The sequence below is a fragment of the Triticum aestivum genome, chromosome 6D (genome assembly GCF_018294505.1).
Source record: "Triticum aestivum cultivar Chinese Spring chromosome 6D, IWGSC CS RefSeq v2.1, whole genome shotgun sequence".
Classification (NCBI taxonomy): domain Eukaryota; kingdom Viridiplantae; phylum Streptophyta; class Magnoliopsida; order Poales; family Poaceae; genus Triticum; species Triticum aestivum.
This window is the reverse complement of record NC_057811.1, coordinates 461,437,200-461,461,421: the sequence shown is the minus strand read 5'-3', so window position 1 is coordinate 461,461,421 and position 24,222 is coordinate 461,437,200.

Below are 24,222 nucleotides of genomic sequence, written 5' to 3'. Positions count from 1 at the left end.
GTCAAGTCAATCACATCATTCTCCTAATGATGTGATCCCGTTAATTAAATGACAACTCATGTCTATGGCTAGGAAACATAACCATCTTTGATCAACGAACTAGTCAAGTAGAGGCATACTAGTGAAACTTTGTTTGTCTATGTATTCACACATGTATCATGTTTCCGGTTAATACAATTCTAGCATGAATAATAAACATTTATCATGATATAAAGAAATAAATAATAACTTTATTATTGCCTCTAGGGCATATTTCCTTCACGGGCATGACCCAGGAAAGTGTGTCCGGCCAAAGGGGATCGAGCGTGTCGGGTTATGTGGTGCACCCCTGCAGGGAAGTTTATCTATTCGAATAGCCGTGTCCACGGTAATAGGAGATCCGGAGTTGTACCTTGACCTTATGACAACTAGAACCGAATACTTAATAAAATACACCCTTCCAAGTGCCAGATATAACCCGGTGATTGCTCTCACACAGGGCGACGAGGAGAGGACCGCCGGGTAGGATTATCCTATGCGAGGATACTTGGTGAACTTACCATCTACTCTCTTCTACATGCTGCAAGATGGAGGCTGCAGAAGTGTAGTCTTCGATAGGACTAGCTATCCCCCTCTTATTCTGGCATTCTGCAGTTCAGTCCACCGATATTGCCCCTTTACACTGATACCCATGCATATGTAGTGTAGATCCTTGCTTGCGAGTACTTTGGATGAGTACTCACGGTTGCTTTTCTCCCTCTTTTCCCCCCTTTCCTTTCTTCTCGGTTGTCGCAACCAGATGCTGGAGCCCAGGAGTCAGACGCCACCGTCGACGATGACCCCTACTACACCGAGGGTGCCTACTACTACGTGCAGGCCGCCGCCGACGACCATGAGTAGTTTAGGAGGATCCCAGGCAGGAGGCCTACGCCTCTTTCGATCTGTATCCTAGTTTGTGCTAGCCTTCTTAAGGCAAACTTGTTTAACTTATGTCTGTACTCAGATATTGTTGCTTCCGCTAACTCGTCTATGATCGAGCACTTGTATTCGAGCCCTCGAGGCCCCTGGCTTGTATTATTATGCTTGTATGACTTATTTTACTTTTTAGAGTTGTGTTGTGATATCTTCCCGTGAGTCCCTGATCCTGATCGTACATGTTTGCGTGTATGATTAGTGTACGATTGAATCGGGGGCGTCACAGCTGCCGCCACCACCAAGAAGGAACGACGACCACCATCAAGAGGAGGGGGCTGGGGGCTTCCAGGAGCCACGCGCTATCGCCTGCATCTTGGGCGGTGCTCAAGCCCCAGCCTCTCAACACATCTTCAAGCAGTTTGCTCGCGAGGTGAATGCGGTCCTCCCTAGGCTCGAGGCCACACGCCCACTCAGGTGGTCCAAGTGCGTCATCACCTTCAGCTCAGCAGATCAGCTCAAGTGCGCGGCTACCGCTGGCGCCCTCCCGATGCTCTGCTCACCCGTCATCAGCAACGTACAAGTCACCAAGACCCTCATCGACGGCGGCGCAGGGCTCAACGTCCTGTCCGTCGAGACATTCGACAGCCTTCAAGTGCCCTACGATCAGCTTCAGCCTACCAAGCCCTTCTCAGGAGTGACCGATGGTTCCACTACCCCGATAGGGCAGGTCCGCCTCCCTGTCACCTTCGGAAGTCGCCCATATCCGTCTGCCGTACAATGCCATCCTCGGGTACCCAGCCCTGGCCAAGTTCATGGCAGTGACTCACCACGGCTACAACGTCCTCAAGATGCCAGGAAGCGGCGGGATCATCACGGTCCCTGTTGGGGATATTACCACTGGGCGTAAACCGGCCAGGAGAGGCCGGGTTAACCCCATAAGTAGTTGATCTGTATCTGAAGTCCATGAAGACAGACAGTGACGCTTCATGAAGGCCCAGGGCCCAAAGCCGGTTTAAGGCCTGTAGACATAAACCGGCATTGATATGTAAACTTGTGTTGTAAGATAGAAGTAGCAGAGACCGAGCCGGACACGATTATGAGCCGGCCTCGGGATTCTGTAAACCGGCGGGCGTCAACCCATGTATATAAGGGGACGACCCGGCGGTGGTTCAAGAACAACAGACAACAACTCGAGACTCGGGCAAAGCGTATTCGCTCCCTAGTCATCGAAACCCCATCAATTCCATCACAACTAGACGTAGCCTTTTACCTTCATCGTAAGGGGCCGAACTAGTATAAAAAATCTCTTGCGTCCCTTGTCCGCTTTAACCCCTTTAAGCTAACCCGTAGCAATGGCTCCACGACTAAGTCCTTTCTCTAGGACATCTGCCGTGACAAAACCATGACAGTTGGCGCCCACCGTGGGGCTATCGCACGATTATTTCAAGTTCTTGGAGGGCAACTTCGAAGGACTCAAGGGTTACGCTGTGGGCCGGATGACCAAGAGTCGTCGCGGCAAGCTCTACATCGACGATGCAGGCTGGGGCCCCGAGGCCGGCTCAATCGAGTACGGGTACCGGGTCCCCTTTGGTGGCATACACGTTTTCATTGGCAAGATCGGCGAACCGGGCCCTGAGCCGGACATCTGCACCGACCTCGTCGACATGGCTCAGCGTGCGAGATCTGCCCGGGTCAAGCCTGTCATGAAGCGTGCCTTCGTGGGAGTTATCCATGGAGGGGAATCTGAGGATAGATCGGAATCTGGTGGTGAGACCGTCGTTTATTCCGGTGACGAGGCATCGACCGGAGAGACCGAGTCGTTATATCAGTTAAAAGATGGCCGGATTGGAGGCTGTTCCGATGGCGACAGTATTCCGGACCCCTTTGATCTGCCAAACCGGGTTGCGATCTTCATGGCCGGCACACAACCGGCGCTCCACTCTTCGACCGCAGCGGCGATGATTTCCGGATCGGCTGGGGCGGTAGCGGCCGGGGCAGGAGGCCCTCTGCGATCGCCAGCTCAGGTTCTATCTGATTTGTTTGATGCATTGGCGACGCTGATGGCGGAGGTTAACCCGGCGGATCAGGATGCACACAATGCAGAAATCGCAAAAGTGAAAGATCAGATCACCCAGGCCAAAGCCGATTTGCAGCTGAGGATACCAGGATAGCCGCGGAGCGGGCCGCTTTGGATGCACAAGCTTACCGGATTATGCTAGATCAGAGTGCATCGAACGAAGTCCTGAAGAGGAGGGACCGATCTCGCCTGCCGCCGGTTTATGACGCTAGAAATCTCTTTAACACCCAAGGAGCAGGGACCAGTAATCCGCCGGTGGTAAACCGGGCGGAGGCACCTGGAGCAGGGGCGCCAGTTCAGCCATGTTTGGTGGACCCGCCTCATCAGAACAACATTGTAGTACCGCATGTCCCTACGCCACCGAGTCATTATTCTAACCCAGTGGACAACATTGTCGCTGCCGCTTCACGGCTGGCGGCCATCCCGATCGAAGGCGATTCTCCGGCGGCGGTCGAGACGCGTCGGGTTAAGGAGCTTCTTCAGACAGCCTTGGTTCAACAGGAGGCTTATTCATATAGTCGCGATCGGATTCATTCTACTCCCCGTCCAAGCCGGAGTTACAGCAGGCGTATGGATAAACCGGCAGTGTCAAGCAATGCGCGGAACCGTGATCCGCCCCGTGGCAATAACCCGGCGGGTGGTGCTGGTGATGCTCAGGAGGTGGTGGACCGGGCTTGGGCACACGGGGAGGCCGAGTTAGCGGCGCAGCATGAAGCCCGTCAGCTTACTCCGGTTCGTCCAACCACATCGGTGGAACCAGGGGTTACCTCTAGTTCTTTGGGAGTGTCGTGTCTCGTCCCGGCGTTACGCAATGTGCGCCTGCCCAAGGATTTCAAGGGCCCGCGCAAGGTGCCGAATTACACCGCTGATTTATCCCCTGAAACACGGGTCGAAAGCTATGAGATGCCCATGGAGATGCTGGATGTGGATGATGTGGCATGTGTGAAATACTTCACCATGATGCTAGAAGGGACAGCCCGCACTTGGTTAAAGAGCTTACCGGCTAATTCCATCAGGTCATGGGCCGAGTTGAGAGCCCGGTTCATTCAGAATTTCAAGGATACATGCAAGCAGCCCATGTCAATTGTGGACTTAGCTGCCTATGTCCAGGAGGAAGGAGAGTCAACAACCCATTGGGTGCGCCGGGTTTCGGAGATTTTGCATTCATCGGACCGCATCAACGCTGACACTGCAGTTTTAACATTGGAAGGCAATTGCCGGTTTGAACCCCTGAAGTTGAAGTTGGGACGGCTCAAACGTCATTGTAATGACATGGGAACCCTCATGGCTGCACTGGTTAAATATGCCGACTCTGATAGTACCAAGGATCCTGAGTCTGACGATGATAAGACAGGGAAGGGAAAAAAGAGCAGCAACGCCAAGGGGCAGCACCACAACCTGGCGGGTCATGGAAACGGCGGCAAGCATAAGGCGGACCACGGTTTAGACTTTGTGGCTAACACTAATGCACATGACAAGGGCCAGCGGCGTAAGGGTAAACCACTCTAGCGCGGTGGAAGGCCAAATCCTAATCCGGACCGTTTGTCTTATCTGGTGAACCAGCCTTGCCCAAAGCATGCGACGAAGGAGGAACCGTCCACGCACCTCTGGAAAGATTATTACATCATGCAGGAGTTCAAAAATTCTGATTCTTTCCGGTATGATCATGGACCAGGAGGCGGTTCGGGCCCCGGCTCTCATGGGCCGGGTTATGCCGGAGGAAATTCCGGTTCAGGCTTCCACGGTAATCAGGGTAACCAAGGTGGCTATAATCACCAAGGCAATCAGCAGCAGTCGGGTTACCAGAGCAACCCGAAGCAGTTGAATAGCGGACAGTATCATGTCTTCACCACTAGCTTGGACAAACGCAATCAGAAGCTTCATAAAAGGGCGGTGAATGCCGTTGAACCGGCGGTGCCCCATTATTTGCGCTGGTCCGAGCACTCAATTGTGTGGAGTAGAGAAGATCATCCGCCCTGGGTTGACAATCCGGGTCATCTGGCTCTGGTGGTGGCACCTCAGGTGGGAGGTTATAAGTTCACTAAGGTACTCATGGATGGAGGGAGTAGTATCAATATCCTTTATTATGAAACTTTCCGTCGCATGGGGCTGACAGATAAAAATCTTAAACTGTCCAATACGGTGTTCCATGGTGTTGTGCCTGGTAAGTCGGCTTATCCTGTTGGTAAGATAGCTCCGGAGGTGGCTTTTGGAGATGAGCATGACTCGAGATCAGAAACCTTGACCTTTGAAGTGGTGAAAATCAGAAGCCCGTATCATGCCCTATTTGGACGGCCAGCTTGTGCTAAGTTTATGGCACGGCCTTGTTATGTCTATGTGCAGCTCAAGATGTTGGGTCACAAGGGAACTATAACCGTGCATGGGAGCCGCAAGATTGCTCTGGAGTGTGAAGAAGGTGATGCGGCTTATGCTGAGTCAGTTTGTGTAACAGAAGAGTTGAAGTTTTACAAGGACAATGTTGATCTGGCGGATATGACTTCGTTGAAGAAACAAACTATAGAGCATGATCCGGCCCTGAAATTTAAATCGGCTGATGAGACTAAGCTTGTTGACTTCGTGCCTGGCGAATTCGTCCAAGCAGTTTAGCATCAGCGCTAACTTGGATCTGAAATAGGAAGGCGCGCTCATCGAGTTCATCCGTGAGAATCAGGACATCTTTGCATGGAAGCCTTCTGACATGCCAGGTGTACCGAGAGAACTCGCTGAGCACACTCTCAATGTTGATCCTAAGTATAAACCGGACAAGCAGTTTCTCCGCCGGTTCAATGAAGAAAGACGCAAAGCTATTGGAGAAGAAGTAGCTAGGCTCTTGGCGGCTAGATTTATCGTTGAAGTATTCCATCCAGAGTGGTTGGCTAATCCGGTGCTGGTCCTCAAGAAGAATGGCACTTGGCGTATGTGTGTGGACTACACAGATCTCAACAAAGCTTGTCCAGCAGATCCTTTTGCCCTTCCCCGTATTGATCAAATTATTGATGCTACGGTGGGTTGCGAGCGTTTAAGCTTTTTGGATGCATATTCTGGTTATCATCAGATCAAAATGGCAGTTAAGGACCAGGAGAAGACAGCCTTCATAACTCCCATTGGAGCCTTCTGCTATGTGTCCATGCCCTTTGGGCTCAAGAGTGCCCAGGCGACTTATCAACGGTGTGTGCAAAATTGTCTTCATAAACAGATCGGCCGCAATGTTCATGCATATGTGGATGATATTGTAGTAAAATCAAGGAAGAAGGAGACATTGATTGATGACTTGAAGGAAACCTTTGATAACCTGCAGGTTTATGAAATGACGCTTAATCCAGCCAAGTGTGTCTTTGGTGTACCTGCAGGCAAGCTCTTGGGCTTTTTGGTGTCTAACAGGGGCATTGAAGCTAATCCGGAAAAGATCAAAGCCATCACCTCCTTGGCTAAACCAAAGTGTATCAATGATGTTCAATGCCTGGCAGGCCGGATTGCCGCGTTGAGCCGGTTTGTCAGTCGCCTTGGCGAGAAGGCCATCCCTTTGTATCCGATGCTGAAGAAAACGGATAACTTCGTCTGGAGTGACACCGCTAATGAAGCATTTGAGGACTTAAAGTGGCAGCTGGCTAATCCGCCGATTCTCGCCGCTCAAGTGGATAAAGAACCATTGTTGCTATATGTGGCAGCTAATACTCGGGCTATTAGTGTGGCTATTATGGTGGAGCGCAAGGAGGCAGGAAAGGAATATCCGGTTCAGCGGCCAGTTTACTATATCAGTGAGGTACTTATTGAGTCCAAGCAGAGGTACCCGCATTGGCAAAAATTGGTGTATGGGGTTTTATGGCAAGCCAGAAGCTTAAGCAGTATTTCCAAGGTCATCCCATCACGGTGGTCAGCTCTGCTCCTTTGGGGGATATAATCCAGAACAGGGAAGCAACTGGCCGGATTGCTAAGTGGGCTATCGAGCTCGGGCCTCATGGGTTGAAATACATACCCCGAACGGGGATCAAATCTCAGGCACTTGTGGATTTCATCAATAATTGGACAGAATTACAAGCGCCAGAGGAGAAGCCGGATCATACTTATTGGACTATTCATTTTGATGGGTCCAGTCAATTGGAGGGCTCGGGGGCTGGAGTCGTATTTACTTCCCCACGAGGTGATAAGTTTTTTTTATGTTCTCCGTTTAATGTTCCCTTGAACTAACAATGCAGCTAAATATGAGGCTTTACTCCATGGTCTTCAGATGGCTAAGGAGATGAATCTAAGCCGAGTTAAGTGCTTCGGTGACTCGGATCTGGTGGCTCAACAAGTGTCCGGTACTTGGGATTCCAAGGACCCACTAATGGCAGCAAATCGTCGTGAGGTGGATATTGTTGCAGGTCACTTTAAAGGTTATCAGGTGGAGCATGTGGACCGGCGAAAGAATGAAGCAGCGGACGCTTTAAGCCGCATGGGTTCCCAACGTAAACCGGTTCCACCTAATGTCTTCCTGGATGTTTTGCATAATCCGTCCGTCAAGCTCCCTGGTGAATAGGATTTGGCTGTTCCTGATCTGGAGGCTCAGTTGGTGGCGGCCCTTCATGTTATCCCGGATTGGACGGTTCCATATCTGGCGTATATGAACCGGGGCGAGTTACCAGAGGATGCAACTCTGGCCAGGCAGATAATCCGGCGGTCCAAATCCATGACTATTATCAATGGAGAGTTACATCATTGCAGTGTGACAGGGGCGTTTCAACGCTGTGTGTCTCCTGAGGAAGGCCATGAAATTTTGCATGAGATCCACGAAGGAGATTGTGGTCACCACGCCGGTTCAAAATCTTTGGTGGCCAAGGCATTTCGTCATAGTTTTTATTGGTTGACAGCTCATGCTGATGCCGAGGACTTGGTCAAAAGATGTGATGGCTGTCAGAAATTCTCAAGACGCGCTCATGTACTGGCTCAAGAATTGAGGATGATTCCAATCACCTGGCTGTTTGCCACTTGGGGGCTGGATATGGTTGGGCCTTTCAAGAGGTCCAAGGACAAGAAGTCCCACCTTTTGGTGGCGGTTTATAAGTTCACAAAGTGGGTGGAGGCAGAGCCAGTTAGTAAGTGTGACGCAGCCACGGCGGTTCAATTCATCAAAAAGGTGATCTTCCAGTTCGGCTTTCCACACAGCATTATAACAGACAATGGTACCAATCTGTCCAAAGGTGCCATGAAGGAGTTCTGTCAACATGAGCACATCCGGCTTGACGTGTCATTAGTGGCTCACCCACAGTCTAATGGTCAAGCGGAGAGGGCCAATCAAGAGATCTTGAGAGGCATCAAACCCCGGCTTACGGTTCCTTTGCAACGGACTCCGGGCTGTTGGATTGAGGAGCTACCTTCAGTATTATGGAGCATCAATACCACACCCAACAGATCGACATGATACACACCATTCTTCATGGTTTATGGAGCGGAAGCGGTTCTTCCTAGTGACATCCGTCATGACTCGCCTCGTGTAGCGGCATATGTTGAAGCTGACAACGAGAAGGCACGGCAGGAAGCTCTTGACCTGTTAGATGAGGAACGTGACATGGCAGCAGCCCGTTCGGCGATTTATCAGCAAGATCTGCGTCGTTATCATAGCCGCCGGGTTAGAACCAGAACCTTTCAAGAAGGTGATTTGGTGCTTCGACTCATCCAGGATCAGACTGACATGCACAAGCTATCCCCCCTTGGGAAGGCCCTTTGTGGTCAGCAAGAATCTGCACAACGGGTCATACTACCTAATCAATGTTCGAGAGCGCAAAGACTCCCGTAAATCGGAGGAGGAGACCAACCGGCCGTGGAATATTGCTCATCTTCGGCCCTACTATACTTAAGCTACAGGCTCTGCTTATGTACATATTATGACATTGTATATATTATGATCAATATAATAAACCGGACCCTCAGCTAAAGCGGGGTATCTGTTGTTTTCCTTACATCATGTGTGGTTACATGGAGCTTACAAAGCGGCGTCCGGTTTACCCCTTGATTTAGCTTCTCAAAGCTTCATATTAGATCACTTGGGGGCTTGGTCGTATCCGAAACATAGCTACACCTCTTGATCGGCACAATGCCACAGCATCACTTGGGGCTTGGTCGTATCGGAACCATAGCTACACCTCTTGATCGGCGCAATGCCACAGCATCACTTGGGGGCTTGGTCGTATCCGAACCATAGCTACACCTCTTGATCGGCGCAATGCCACAGCATCACTTGGGGGCTTAGTCGAACCCGAACCATAGCTACACCTCTTGATCGGCGTAATGCCACAGCATCACTTGGGGGCTTGGTCGAACCCGAACCATAACTACACCTCTTGATCGAATTTGGGGCCTGGCATCCCGTGAAAAGCCTCGACTACAACGGTTTTTATTTGCCTTTTGCTGAGTTTTCTTTGTTTTCATAAGATTTGTGACGTTTTCAAACCGGCGTTTATCAACCCGGTTAGGTTGTCAACTACAAGTTGTCAGTACATGATCAAGTTATAATCCGGAGACTATCAGCCCAGTCTGGTTTTGGCTAAAAGTCACCAGTATGGAATAAACCGATGTTTATCACAGCCCGGAACGGTTTTCTAATAAACCGGCATCATATAACAGGAGTTACATCTACTCCGGATTACGGTTATTACCCTCATTACAAAGTTGGTCAGCCAACACTATGCTTAAAGGTCACAGGTATCATATATTTACATATTTGGTTATCTTTTACAACCTTGGTTATAAACCGTGGTCATATATATATTTGGGTATCATGACCCGCCCGGTGGTAAACCGACAGGGCACTTTAAGCTTCTTATCTGCAGGAACAACTTGAATAAATAGCTATGGATTACGAACATCATATCTTAAAGCATGGCGGATTAACACGCATCAGTTGCAGATAAATATGCACGAAGGCATAACAGACCAAGTGTTTTAACTAGCCTATTACAAGGCGTTTCAGTGCCCACAGGGATAATTGTTTCTCAATAAGCATTGCAGTACGTGGAAGACTAAACCGGCCCCCGGATTATGATTGCTTATCAGCTTGACCTGATGGCTGCGGATCATCTTGCACCGGTTCATCTTCTTCGCCTCTACCCAGTGGCTGGAAGTCAATAGTTGTCCAGTAGATCCCAGTTAAAGCTTGGAACACATCTTCGTCGCTTATAAGGGTTGACGGTTCAATATCTGGGGCATAAGTGTGCTTACGGATTGGAGGGATCAGGTTTTGAGCCTCAGGAGTTGGTGCAGCAACCCGCTTGTTATTGGCATCATAACTCGCCTGGTAAAATGAAAGATCAACCTCTTCAGCAAGTTGACAAGCCAGTGGATGTACTTCCCGGTTTATGGTGCGGAGATCTTCAGTGCCAAATTCTGATCCGTCTTCTTTTAAGCTTGGGTAGCCTTTAGCCACGTCCGTCGGATCAAGGTCAGGAACCCATGCTTTTGCCCGGGTTAGTGCGGTCAGAGCGCCAGCCCTTGCAGCAGACCTCTTTAGCTCTTCTACCCGGGCAGGCAGCATAGATAGCCTGTCTAAGGTATCCTTGATTGACGTCGGGGGCGGCTTATTGTGAGAAGCGGTGCAGATAATTCGTTGTGCGCCGGTATATAGTTTCTCTATCAGTGTGTAGGCAGCCTTCAGCTTCTTCTAAACATCAGAGCCCAGAGGACTAATGCGAGTTCCTGTATCATTACAAACATCTGTAAACTGGCAACACATGGGAAGATATGTTGAAAGTATAAAGCAAGGATGCTTACCGAACACAGCAGCAGTCATGGCTTGTATCTGCCGCTTTACACCAGTCAGCTCGTCTACCACCGGTTTGAGAGCTGCTTCTGAGTCTTCAGCTCTTTTCCGCAAAGCGGATTTCTCTGTGTTCCAATCCGCCCGTTCCTTGGCGAAGCTCTCCTTTAGCTTTTCCATAGCGGCTAAGGCGCTCGTCAGCTCATCTTTTGCTTTGGAAGTTTCGGCCTGTTGGGACTTGATATTCTCTTGCAGATCAGCGGTTTGGCTTTCCTTCTTGCTCAGTTCAGTCTATAAAAAGACAGATACATAATGAGTTGACAGTACACATTTGAAGTACCAAGCACATAACAAGTTATGCCCTTGATACTTGGGGGCTAATGCATATTTGCTCCTTATCAGAAATTTCTACAAGTCCCAAGCACAATACAAGTATTAATCTTGGCACTTGGGGGCTAATGTGTGTTTGCTCAAAAACTGTTGGTATGGGAATTCTTATACAGTCCCGGTTCATCTTTACAAAGTTAAACCGGCCCTTGGGGGCTATACCGGTGAAAGAGCAGTATGGCAAATTTTAAGGAACCGGTTCATCATAAAGAGGTCATCCAGTCCTTGGAGGCTAAATATGCAAAGTTAAGTTATGACAACAGTCCCGGTTTAGATTGGTATCATAAACCGTCACTTGGGGGCTACTAGGAGTTGATAAACTGCAATTGGACAAAATAGAAAAATAGTAGTTAGCTCATGTCGCTCCTTCATCAAGTTTACCAAACTAGCTTCATAGTCATGGCTGGTATACAGGCGGTTCAAGAAGCCAGAGTGAATGTCTTGAGCATTGAGATGGGCGTAGCTTGATAAATCGGCATTCCATTTGCCTTTGCCGATAGCAGAGAGGTCGTCCTTGGCAGTATGCTTTGACAAAGCGATAGGGTTGCCAGGAGTGGTGTGGCCAGTGCCAGTAATCATAATGTCATCATCTTGGTCATTAGTAGCCTTCACTGGAGTCGGCGGTTTGTCAGTATCCTTAACTGGACTAACCGGTTTGTCATCAGTTCGGACAGGGCTGGTTGGCCGGTCTGCATCGCTGGTAGTGTCAACTTGCACTTGTTCGGCAAGGAAATCATGGTCTTGAGGCGGCGGATCGTTAAGCATGTCGTCAGCATCGTTTTCTTCTGGATCTGGAGTTTTTTCCGGTTCAACAGCTACATTATCATCAGCCGGTTTGCTTAACCGAGCCTTCTTGCTGGGTCTCGGCTTGGCGCTGAGAAAAGATAGACATGAGAATCAGTACAGTATGAAAAGGTAACATATCAAGAATAAAGACACGTGCATAGCTCACCCAGGAACTGTTTTGAGGGGCGGAAGCTGTGTGGCCGATGACTTGCCAGAAGATGAGTGAGAAGTACCCTGATAATTTGAATCAGACGGGTTAAGAGGCTGGCGGAAACAACCTGCTTTGGGGTATGAAGTATCAATGGGATAAGAGACCTCGGATCGGCGTTTCCGAACCGGACTGTTCGGTAAACCGGCGGAGGTAACTACCTGGCCGCTGTGCCGGGTTGTACGGCGAGCCTCGTGCTGCTGCGTCTTCAAAAGAAAGTTTGGATCCAAGTAAGCAAGAGGGTGAGAAAATTTTACTTTCCGGTTTGCTTGACGGATTTTTGATGTTGGCAGAGGATCTGAATCGGAGGAAAGAATGGTTACCTCTACGTCCTTAGCATGACTGCCTTCAGCGTCGTCCTGATAATAATCATTGTCAATGAGATGTACGAAAAATGAACCAAGAGAGTCAAGTTCTACCTCTGGTTCCGGATTACCCACATCATCATCAGCTGGTAGATCGGAGGATGCAGTGGTCCTTTTCTTGGCAGGTTTTTTTACAACCTTGGTCTTTGGACGAACTGGCTTGACCGGTTTGTCTTGCGGCTTCACCGGTTTGTCCTGCGATGGTTTCTTGTTCCAAAACGGATCATCACCCTGTCAGAAAATAATCACACTTTTAGAGAATATTTAGACAGAAGCAACTTCAGATAAAAAGATTATATGATTCTTACAGCTGGTGGTTTGTTGAAGGTGTAGAAAGGGAGTAGTCCGGTTTGGGCACAGACAGCCTCCGGTTCGTTCAATATCTTTTTTACAGCCTCAGTGATTTCTGCATCTGTAAGCTGAATGCCAATGTGCCACTGAGCATCCTTCAAACTCCCCGTATATTCACACATCAAACCGGAGCGCCGGCTTAAGGGCAAAATACTCCAGCTTATCCAACAACGAGCAAGATCAACTCCTGTCAAACCGTTTGCCATGAAGGCTCTAAGCTTTGATAATTGAGGAGCATAGTTGGCCCTTTCTCTGGCAGTCAGCCTTTGAGGAAAAGGATGTGTGTTACTCACGCGTTCAGGGCGGTAACCCGGCAGGGGGTTCTCATCAGATGGAGAGGTATCCATGCAATAAAACCAAGTCTGGTTCCACTCTTTGGGGTGACTATGGAGTTTGGGATGAGGGAAGGTGACTTCTTTCCTTTTCTGAACCGCCATTCCGCCCAGTTCTGTATTGGGTCCATCTGAGAACTCGGTGCGATGGTTTAAGTGAAAGAAATCCCTAAACAGATCAACTGTAGGTTCCTCTTGCAGATAAACCTCACAGAATACTTGGAAGTGACAGATGTTGGTCACAGAGTTGGGACCGATGTCTTGAGGGCGCAGCTGAAAATTGGCTAGTACATCTCGGAAAAAATTTGAACCGGGAGGGCTAAAACCTCGTCCGAGATGATCAGCAAACACGACTGCCTCTCCATCCTTGGGTGTAGGAGGATTTTCCGGGCCAGGGACCCTCCAGTGGATGACATCTTTCTTGGCTAAAGCGCCCGTTTTAACAAGATTGTTTAACTGTTCTTCGGTTACTCGAGAAGGAGCCCAATTGCACTCATAGACTTGCTTTGCCATGGCAATAGAAGTCTGAAACATGATTATTGCCGGTTTAAGATTTACAGTGGACAACTATACAGCAGTTTAAGGATACAAGCATATTGATAAACCGGATTTGGTTATTCATAAACCGGAGTCTGACAATGGAAACGGTGTAATGCATTGGCGGTTCAACAGGGGACTAATGGTATCTACCGGGTCATTCTTTTTTTCTGTGAAGTTAAACCGCCCAATCTGGTATTAAAGATGTATAAGTGAAGGGAAAAACAGGTTTCACAAGTTGGCATTATAATTTTGGATCTACCGCATGTCAGAAAATGAAAATATATTTAGACCTAAATATTGGTACCGAAGCAGTTGATGAAGGTTCAGATGGGATTTTCTACTTAAACGAGATGCATGGATGGAAAAGAAGGGCTACGGCTATCGCTGTACAGGATAAATATCACGGTTGGAATCAAAGAGCTATTGCACAAACGACGAACACCGACGAACACCGATGAACACTGAAACCCTAATGACAGATCTATGGCGGAAGGAAAGAAGGCTTACCGATGCTGATGGAAGAGCGGAGAGGCGCCGCGTTTCTCTGGTGCGTTCAGGGTGATGCAGCGGCCGGAGTTGAGGCAGAAGCGAAGGTCGACGGTGGCGGCGGAGCTTCAAAGGTCGGGCAGCATAAGGAAGAGGACGAGGTGAAGAGGCACGAGGGGGAAAAATGGAAAGACCCCCTCGCCCTATTTATAAGAGCAGAAAGATAAGTGTCAGGCGCGAAAATCGAGGAGCCTAAACTTTGGATATGAGGCGGAGCTGTCGCCTCGATTGTTGGAGGCTCGTTAATGACAGGTGACGTCACGGCGGTTTACCATGATCCTAGAAGATGATGTCACGGCGGTTTACAAGATTATGTGAAGATGTTGAAGAAGAAATTTTCTTAAGTATTGAGGATTGACATGAACCAATCCAAATCAATCTGGGGCCTAATGTTGGGGATATTACCACTGGGCGTAAACCGGCCAGGAGAGGCCGGGTTAACCCCATAAGTAGTTCATCTATATCTGAAGTCCATGAAGACAGACGGTGACGCTTCATGAAGGCCCAGGGCCCAAAGCCGGTTTAAGGCCTGTAGACATAAACCGGCATTGATATGTAAACTTGTGTTGTAATATAGAAGTAGCAGAGACCGAGCCGGACACGATTATGAGCCGGCCTCGGGATTCTGTAAACCGGCGGGCGTGAACCCATGTATATAAGGGGACGACCCGGCGGCGGTTCAAGAACAACAGACAACAACTCGAGACTCAGGCAAAGCGTATTCGCTCCCTGGTCATCGAAACCCCATCAATTCCATCACAACTAGACGTAGGCTTTTACCTTCATCGTAAGGGGCCGAACTAGTATAAAAACTCTCTTGCGTCCCTTGTCCTCTTTAACCCCTTTAAGCTAACCCATAGCGATGGCTCCACGACTAAGTTCTTTCTCTAGGACATCTGCCGTGAAAAAACCACGACAGTCCCCTACGAAGAAAGAGACGCGGTGTGCTCCCTCGAGCGCGCCTTCCAAGCCGCAGCAATCGAAGACCCCGACACTAAGGGCGAGTACCCTCCCGAGGCCATCCCCAAGAAGAAGAGGCAGCTACTCCGCACAGGGCCTCAAGGGAGCGGTGCCTCAAGCGGTGCCACATCAGGATCAGCACCCACGCCCGGGGCGCCTCCCTCCCTCGCATAGGAAGGCGCGCCCTCCTTGGGCAGGGCTCGGGGGCTCTCTTCTGGAGGGCCTCAGACCTCGCCAACATCACGAGGGAAGCGCTTGGGCACCACTTGGAGGCGTGCTTCATGGCACGTTTCCCTATGGAAGACATAGGGCGAGGAGCGCCCAGCGTTCAGGAGTTCATCGCCAAGGCCACTCAGGAGCTGCAGGAAGCAAGCGCCATGCGCAGCGATCGCCGCTCACCAAGCGCGGCTCCCCATCCAGGCGAGGATAGCGGGCTGCGCGTCTGCATCGACATCCCAGGGCTCAACGGGGCCGCTGATACGTCCATTTTGCATCATGCTTTTATATCGATATTTATTGCATTATGGGCTTATTACACATCATGTCACAATACTTATGCCTATTCTCTCTTATTTTACAAGGTTCACATGAAGAGGGAGAATGTCGGCAGTTGGAATTCTAGGATGGAAAAGGAGCAAATATTAGAGACCTATTCTGCACAACTCCAAAAGTCCTGAAACTCCACGGAAGTCATTTTTGGAATTAATAAAAAATACTGAGCGAAGAAACTACCAGAGGGGGGCCACCCACCATCCACGAGGGTGGGGGGCGCCCCCTACCCCCCTGGGAGCGCCCCCTTGCCTCGTGGGCCCCCTGGCAGGCCTTCGGTGCCCATCTTCTACTATATGAAGTCTTTTACCCTGGAAAAAATCATAATCTAGTTTTCAAACACCGCCGCCACGAGGCGGAACCTTGGCAGAAGCAATCTAGGGCTCCGGCAGAGCTCTTCTGCTGGGGAAACTTCCCTCTGGGAGGGGGAAATCATCACCATCGTCATCACCAACGATCCTCTCATCGGGAGGGGTTCAATCTTCATCAACATCTTCACCAGCACCATCTCCTCTCAAACCCTAGTTCATCTCTTGTATCCAATCTTTGTATCCAAACCTCAGATTGGTACCTGTAGGTTACTAGTAGTGTTGATTACTCCTTGTAGTTGATGCTAGTTGGTTTACTTGGTGGAAGATCATATGTTCAGATCCATTATGCATATTAATACCCCTCTAATTATGAACATGAATATGATTTGTGAGTAGTTATGTTTGTTCCTGAGGACATGGGAGAAGTCTTGCTATAAGTAGTCATGTGCATTTGGTATTAGTTCGATATTTTGATGAGATGTATGTTGTCTTTCCTCTAGTGGTGTTATGTGAACGTCGACTACATGACACTTCACCATTGTTTGGGCCTAGAGGAAGGCATTGGGAAGTAATAAGTAGATGATGGGTTGCTAGAGTGACAGAAGCTTAAACCCTAGTTTATGCGTTGCTTCGTAAGGGGCTGATTTGGATCCATATGTTTCATGCTATGGTTAGGTTTACCTTAATACTTATTTTGTAGTTGCGGATGCTTGCAATAGAGGTTAATCATAAGTGGGATGCTTGTCCAAGGAAGGGCAGCACCCAAGCACCGGTCCACCCACATATCAAATTATCAAAGTACCGAACGCGAATCATATGAGCGTGATGAAAACTAGCTTGACGATAATTCCCATGTGTCCTCGGGAGCGTTTTCCTTGATATAAGAATTTGTCCAGGCTTGTCCTTTGCTACAAAAAGGATTGGGCCACCTTGCTGCACTTTATTTACACTTGTTACTTGTTACCCATTGCAAATTACCTTATCACAAAGCTATCTGTTACCGATAATTTCAGTGCTTGCAGAGAATACCTTACTGAAAACCGCCTGTCATTTCCTTCTGCTCCTCGTTGGGTTCAACACTCTTACTTATCGAAAGGACTACGATAGATCCTCTTTTCTTGTGGGTCATCAGCCGCATCTCAGGAGCTCTTCCGGCCATCACGCGTGGGAAAATTGCGAGGGTCCAGCTCACAACTACGTTCGCATGCCGTTCGGCCTACCGAGCATGGCGTCCGCGTTCCAGCGCAACCTGTGGAGCGTCCTGGCGGCTCAGGAGGCCAGGCATCACGCAGTCCTAGCGGAGATGGAGACGGTCCTCAAGGACCCGCCTGGGCCTTCGGAGCCTCCCAAGGCTCAGGGCCCTGGTGGCTCGTGAGAAGCAACCCCTTCGCCACGCATCTTCAGCTGCCCCAACACCCCTTCTATGACAAAACCAGGTGACATTTTCCAAGTTTATTTAGCTGGGAGCGCCCTCAGGGATGCATCATTCCTAGGCCGCGTGGGTCCATCCCTGTGGCATGTACCTCTTTTTTATGTCTTTAGCTTACCTTGCCGGGGGCGCCCCTCGGGCTGCATCATCCCCAAGCCGCTTGGGCCTGACCTAGTGGCGTGTATCATTCCTGCATTTACTTAAGCTAGCTTGCTTTCCATGCGTAATCTATCTATGGTTATCATCTGCTTGATTATCACCCACCACGGGAGCCGTGCGCCGATCGTCTTTCTTCAGGACCCATCGCGTGAGAGGATTAGGCACGGCGTCTGTGCTCCGGCCCGTCCCTGCAGCGTCGATAAATCCAATGGCTGAGCTCTGTCTGGCGGCCGGCCCCGTTCACGTCACCTCCTGGGGTCGTTGGTGCTTGGCCTTCTCACGCGATAACCTCTGGAGATTCGTTCGGTGCAGGTTGTCTAACCACCTCGCAGGACCACCATGGCAAACAAGAATCAAGACTAGGCGCAACCCGCCTTGAGGTAGGGCCTCGTGAGTCCCGCGCTAGCTCACGAGTGCCCAAACACACCTCGTCTAGCCCTGCCGTGCAAGCCACGTGTCAGGGCGGGGCTGTACACGACCCGGGGGTTCTCCGCAGTAGGGAGTCCCGTCCCACGTACCAGTGGAAGAACCATGCTCCGCGCTAGCCGTCGACACTGCCGAGGAGCGGCTATGCCCATGCAAGTGCGGAAGCGCTATGCTTCACGCTGGTGATAAAAAACTGAGGGCGGCCCCACGGCCGTATGAGCCTCAGGGAGCCCTTGAGCTCAGTGTCCGGCCTCATCGCAACACCTCCTCTCGGGAGAGTCACGCGAGGGGGCTGGGCACGGGGGCTGCGCTCAGGTCACGCCTGAGGGAGTCCTGGACTAAGGGGTCCTCGGGCGTGCGGCCTGTTATCTGTGGGCCGCACTGATGGGCTGTGAAGACATGAAGACCGAAGATTGAACCCGTGTCCGGATTGGATGCTACTTGGCGTGGAAGGCAAGCTTGGCAACCGACTATGTAGATTCCGTCTGATATAACCGACCCAATGTAACCCTAGATCTCTCCGATATCTATATAAACCGAAGAGCGTAGTCCGGGTAGGGAGACTCATGACCATATTCATATAGGCTAGACTTCTAGGGTTTAGCCATTACGATCTCGTGGTAGATCAACTCTTGTAACACTCATATTCTTCAAGATCAATCATGCAGGAAGTAGGGTATTACCTCCATAGAGAGGGCCCGAACCTGGGTAAACATCGTGTCCCCCGTCTCCTACCATCGATCCTAGACGCACAGTTCGGGACCCCCTACCCGAGATCCGCCGGTTTTGACACCGACATTGGTGCTTTCATTGAGAGTTCCACTGTGCCGTCGCCAAGAGGGTTGACGGCTCGCCTTGTTTTCAAGGATAATATCATCCCCGGAGGAGCCCTGGCCCCAGGCCAAATCCTCCGGCTGGGCGGCTTCGTCATGACCGCCGGGTCGGCCCTTAAGCCGATGATGACCTCTCAAGTCATCGAAAATCGCCTCCGCATTGATCCCGAATACTCCGCCCACATGGATCCAATGGAGTTATCGTCGTTGAACAAACTCTTGGATCGCATGGCAACCTTGGGGGTCGCTACAAACTACGATCGGGTCGGGCTTAAACCTGACCATAGAGAAATTAAAACTCCGCCGATCACCCATCAGATAGTGGTAGTCGAGGAACGGAGCAACTCTCCTACTATATTGAAGACGAACTATGTTCGGATATCCGATCTTGAAGGGCCGGATATTCTCCGGCAGAAAGGCATGTCTCGTCCTCCGAACATGGAGTCGGACGATGAGCCTAAAAAATCAATCGATATCCCGGAGCCCGAACTGCCAGGTCCGGTAGATCTTCAAACTCCGGATCCGAAATCGGGTCAGGGTTCGGATTTCGACCCACCCACCCACGCGGACATAGACGCTCTCATAAGCATCAAACAAAAGTCTCAGGAAACGGTCCACCACTTCTAGGCCATATTCCTCCTTGTGAAAAACAAGGTAAAAGATTGCCGCGACGAAGACGTGATAGCGGCATTCTGCAACAACTGCGCGGACGAAGGTATCCTCAACGCCATCAATCGCCGCCGCATACTAAAGTTCGCTGACTTAGCAACTATCGTACAAAAGTACAACGCGATGGAAAGCGCCTGGAAAACTCAGGCAGCTCGCTGGGAACCGTCGGTCCCAACCCAACTCATCCTACAGGCGAAGAGGACGCACCCCCGTGGCACGCCCAGCCGAACAGTCAAAAAACACAAACCCATTACGCCACACGGCACCGTTCTGGAGGGATGGCTCAATGGCCCATGCAAAATACACACGACGCCGGATACCGTGGCAACCCACAGCCTTAGAGCATGTTGGATACTTCGGCAGGTAGCCAAGAGCGGCGAGGGCATCCTTATCAAGGACACCCCAGAACAACACCCTCCAGCAAACGACGACAATAGAGTATTGACAGTCTTCGAGACATTCGCTTCAAACAATAAGCGTAAAAGGGCACTGCGCGATCTCGCCAAAGTTTGCCAGGTCGCTGCAATTGACCCCTGGAACGCATGGCCATAACCTTTAACTCCAGTGACAAACCTAAATACAGAAAAGTCCGAGCGCCAGTTGCATTAGTCCTCAGTCCCATCGTGGGCGGCTTTCGACTTACAAAAGTCCTCATGGACGGCGGCAGCGGACTAAACCTCATTTACGAGGACACGCTCCACAAGATGGAAATAGACAGGAGCCGCATCGAGAAAAGTAGCACAACCTTTCGAGGTATCATTCCTAATCGGGAAGCGCGGTGTGCGGGAAAAATTACACTTGATGTGGTATTCGGCACGCCGGAGAATTATCGGTTCGAACAAATAACTTTCCAGGTGGCCCCTTTCAACAGTGGATACCACGCCCTGTTAGGGCGAGAGGCCTTCATGCGCTTTCAAGCCATACCTCATTATGGGTATATGAAGCTAAAAATGTCCGGGCCTAATGGAATAATCACCCTCGTCAGCGATCCGGATATAGCACTCCGCGCCGCGAACAAAACCGCATCCTTGGCCCTCGAGGCATTGTCTGAGGCCCTTGTGGCTGAAGAACTAACCGCACTACGCTCCACTGTGGATAGAGATGATGTTATCCTGGACAAAAGACCCTAATCTACTTTCTTCAAGCCAGCAGAAGAAACAGTCAAATTTCAGGTCCATCCAACATACCGGAAGAAGACAACCTCCATCAGAGCGCAACTCAGCCCCACAGTAGACGCCGCACTACGAGACTTCTTGCGCGAAAACTGGGATATATTCGCCTGGCACCCCTCAAATATGCCAGGAATCCCGCGCGAGCTGGCCGAACACAGCCTCCACATAGTAAAGGGATATAAGCCGGTCAAGCAAACACTGCGGCGCTTTTCCGAACCCAAACGACAAGCTCTGGGGGAGGAGCTAGCCAAACTCATCGAGGCCGGATTCATTAAAGATATTAAACATCCGGACTGGCTGGCAAACTTGGTAATGGTACCAAAGAAGGATAAATCCTGGCGCCTATGAGTCGACTTCAAAGACCTTAACAAGGCTTGCCCTAAGGATCCCTTCCCTCTTCCCCGCATTGATCAAATCATTGACGCTACCGCAGGACACGACTCGCTGTGCTTCCTTGATGCATATTCCGGATACCATCAAATCAAAATGAAGGAGTCCGATCAAGCCGCAACAGCATTCATTATGCCATACGGGCCATTTTTCTTCAACACCATGCCTTTCGGGCTCAAGAACGCCGGCGCCACCTACCAGCGCATGATCCAAACATGCCTTGAGAAACAAATCGGCAAAACAATGGAGGCCTACGTGGACGACGTCGTCATCAAAACTAGACACGTCGAAACACTAATAGACGACTTGCGTCTCACATTCGACAACCTCTGCACGTACGACATCAAGCTTAACCAGGAAAAGTGCATCTTCGGCGTCCCTGCCGGTAAACTAGTGGGCTTCATCATTTCCAACAGAGGAATTGAAGCAAATCCAGCCAAAATCCGAGCTCTATCGTAGTTGACCACGCCAACCAAACTCAAACAGGTCCAAAAACTCGCCGGGTGCGTGGCAGCCTTAAGCCGCTTTATCTGCAGGTTGGGGGAAAAGGTGCTGCCCCTTTATCGCCTTCTACGGCACTCCGATAACTTCGAATGGACAGACGCAGCGACAGCCGGACTGGAAGAAATAAAAGCCATTTTGGCAAGCAACCCAATCCTGGCCGCGCCAAACGTTGGCGAACCAATGCTTCTATATATATCGGCAACACACCAGGAGGTGAGCGCCGAACTCGTCGTCGAACGAGAACAGGACGGACACAAATTTGCACTCCAAAAGCCGGTATACTACGTATCCACCGTCCTCACACCATGCAAATCCCGGTACCCTCACTATCAAAAGATAGCATATGCAGTCTTCATGGCATCTCGAAAATTGCGACACTACTTTCAGGAGTGCTCGATCACGGTGGCTTCTGAAGTGCCCCTCAATGATATAATCAACAACCGGGATGCAACGGGCCCGATTGCCAAATGGGCCATTGAGCTCCTACCATTCGACATCACGTACAAACCACGTCGAGCCATCAAATCCCAAGTACTGGCTGACTTCGTCGCCGAATGGACGGAGGCCGAACTCCCTAAAGAGTACGACGCGTATTCCAACTGGGTTATGCATTTTGACGGCTCCAAAATGTTGGCAGGGCTAGGGGCGGGTGTCCTATTAACGTCCCCCATAGGAGATATCGTCCAGTACGTACTCCAAATATTATACACAGACTCCAACAACGCAGCCGAATACGAGGCCTTGCTACATGCACTAGTAAAAAAAGATACATCCGTGACATTTTGGGCCGAACGAATTTTTTTTCTGTCATACGTATGACACTTCTATGACGATAATTGTGACAAAACCCGGTATCATCATAGATGTGGTGGGATCCTACTTCTATGACAAAAAATCATGACAGAAAATGGGCTTTTCGTCCTGGGCGGGCCGGAGACGCAGCTGCATGACATTCTTTGGGCCGTCCATGACGGAAAAAACCGTGGTAGAAGCGAGCGGGAGGAAAATTTCAGGGAGTTCCCGGTTACGGTGGGAGGTCGGGGGCCAAGCGATGCGCGTTTCTCTCGTACACGTACGCGTGTGTGTGCGAGGCGTTGGCTCTAACTGAACCTGAGCGATTGCACTGCAGGCTACGCGTTACGGAACCCGAGCGATCGATCGATGGTTGTTAACTGAACCCGATCGAGCGATTCCTTCGCTACTGCTGCTAACTGAAGCCGAACAATGCTACCTCTGGGATGAACAGTGAGCGTTGCGGGGGGGTTTGGATGAACAGTGAGCGGTGGCGTTGCCTCTGGATGAAAAGGACCCCGTGGTGTGGTGGAGGGCTGGATGAACAGTAGACGGTGGAGGGGTGCCCGTGGAGGGGTGGTTGAATAGGACCCCGTGGTGTGGAGGGCTGGATGAACAGTAGACGGTGGAGGGGTGCCCGTGGAGGGGTGGTTGAACAGGACCCCATGGTGTGGCGGGCTGGATGAACAGTAGACGGTGGAGGGGTGGTTGAACAGTAGCCGGTGGAGTAGCGCGCGGTGGAGGCTGGATGAACAGGAGCGCGTGGAGGCTGGAGGAGGTCGACGGTAGCCCGTGGAGGCTGAAGGAGGTCGACGGTGGAGATGAATAGTATCTCGTGGAGTCCCGTTTTGCGGTACGCCACACCCCTCCCGATGAACAGGACCCCCGTTTCGAACGTAGGAGGTCCGTTTCGTCCGTTTTGCGGTACACCACACCCCTCCCGATCAACAGGACCCCCGTTTCGACCGTAGGAGGTCCGTTTCGTCCGTTTTGCGGTATGCCACACCCCTCCCGATCAACAGGACCCCCGTTTCGACCGTAGCAGGTCCGTTTCCTCCGTTTTGCGGTACGCCAGACCCCTCCCGATCAACAGGACCCCGTTCCGAACGTAGGAGGTTCGTTTCCTCCGTTGTGCGGTACGCCAGGCCTCGTTTCCATCACCTGTTCCGTCCAAGCCCTCCCGATGAACACGACCACGCATTCTGTTCCGACCCAGCCAGTTGGCTCCCACGCGTTCCGTTGCCTCCCGATGAACACGACACATTCCGTTGCCTCCCCATGAACACGACGCATTCCGTTGCCTCCCCATGAACACGACGACGACGCTGTTTCTCCGTTCCGACCCAGCCATGTACACCAGCCCTGGCCGTACGTATGCGCGAGTAGGCGTTCGAGACCCCGCCCGTATGTACACATACGTGGCCATATTTTCTTTCTTGCACCCTGGCCGCTATACGTACGTGTACATGCTACGTGCGCGCCTCTACTACGACACGTACGCGCCTCTACTATGACACGTGCGCGCCTCTACATCCACCAGTATATATGTACGTACACGTTCGCGACCAGAATGACAACGCTACGTACGCTTCGACCAGGTGGGTCCCGACTGTCAGGCACTTCCTTGCCTGCGAAGATGTAGCTGGTGGGTCCCAGCAGTCAGGGGGCGAATCATTTTTTTGCCCGGACGCACTTCCTTGCGTGCGAAGATGTAGCTGGTGGGTCCCAGCAGTCAGGGGGAAACTTTTTTTTTTGCGAAATACAGTGGCCCGTCCGGTGGGTCCCAGCTATCAGGTGGAGGAATCATTAT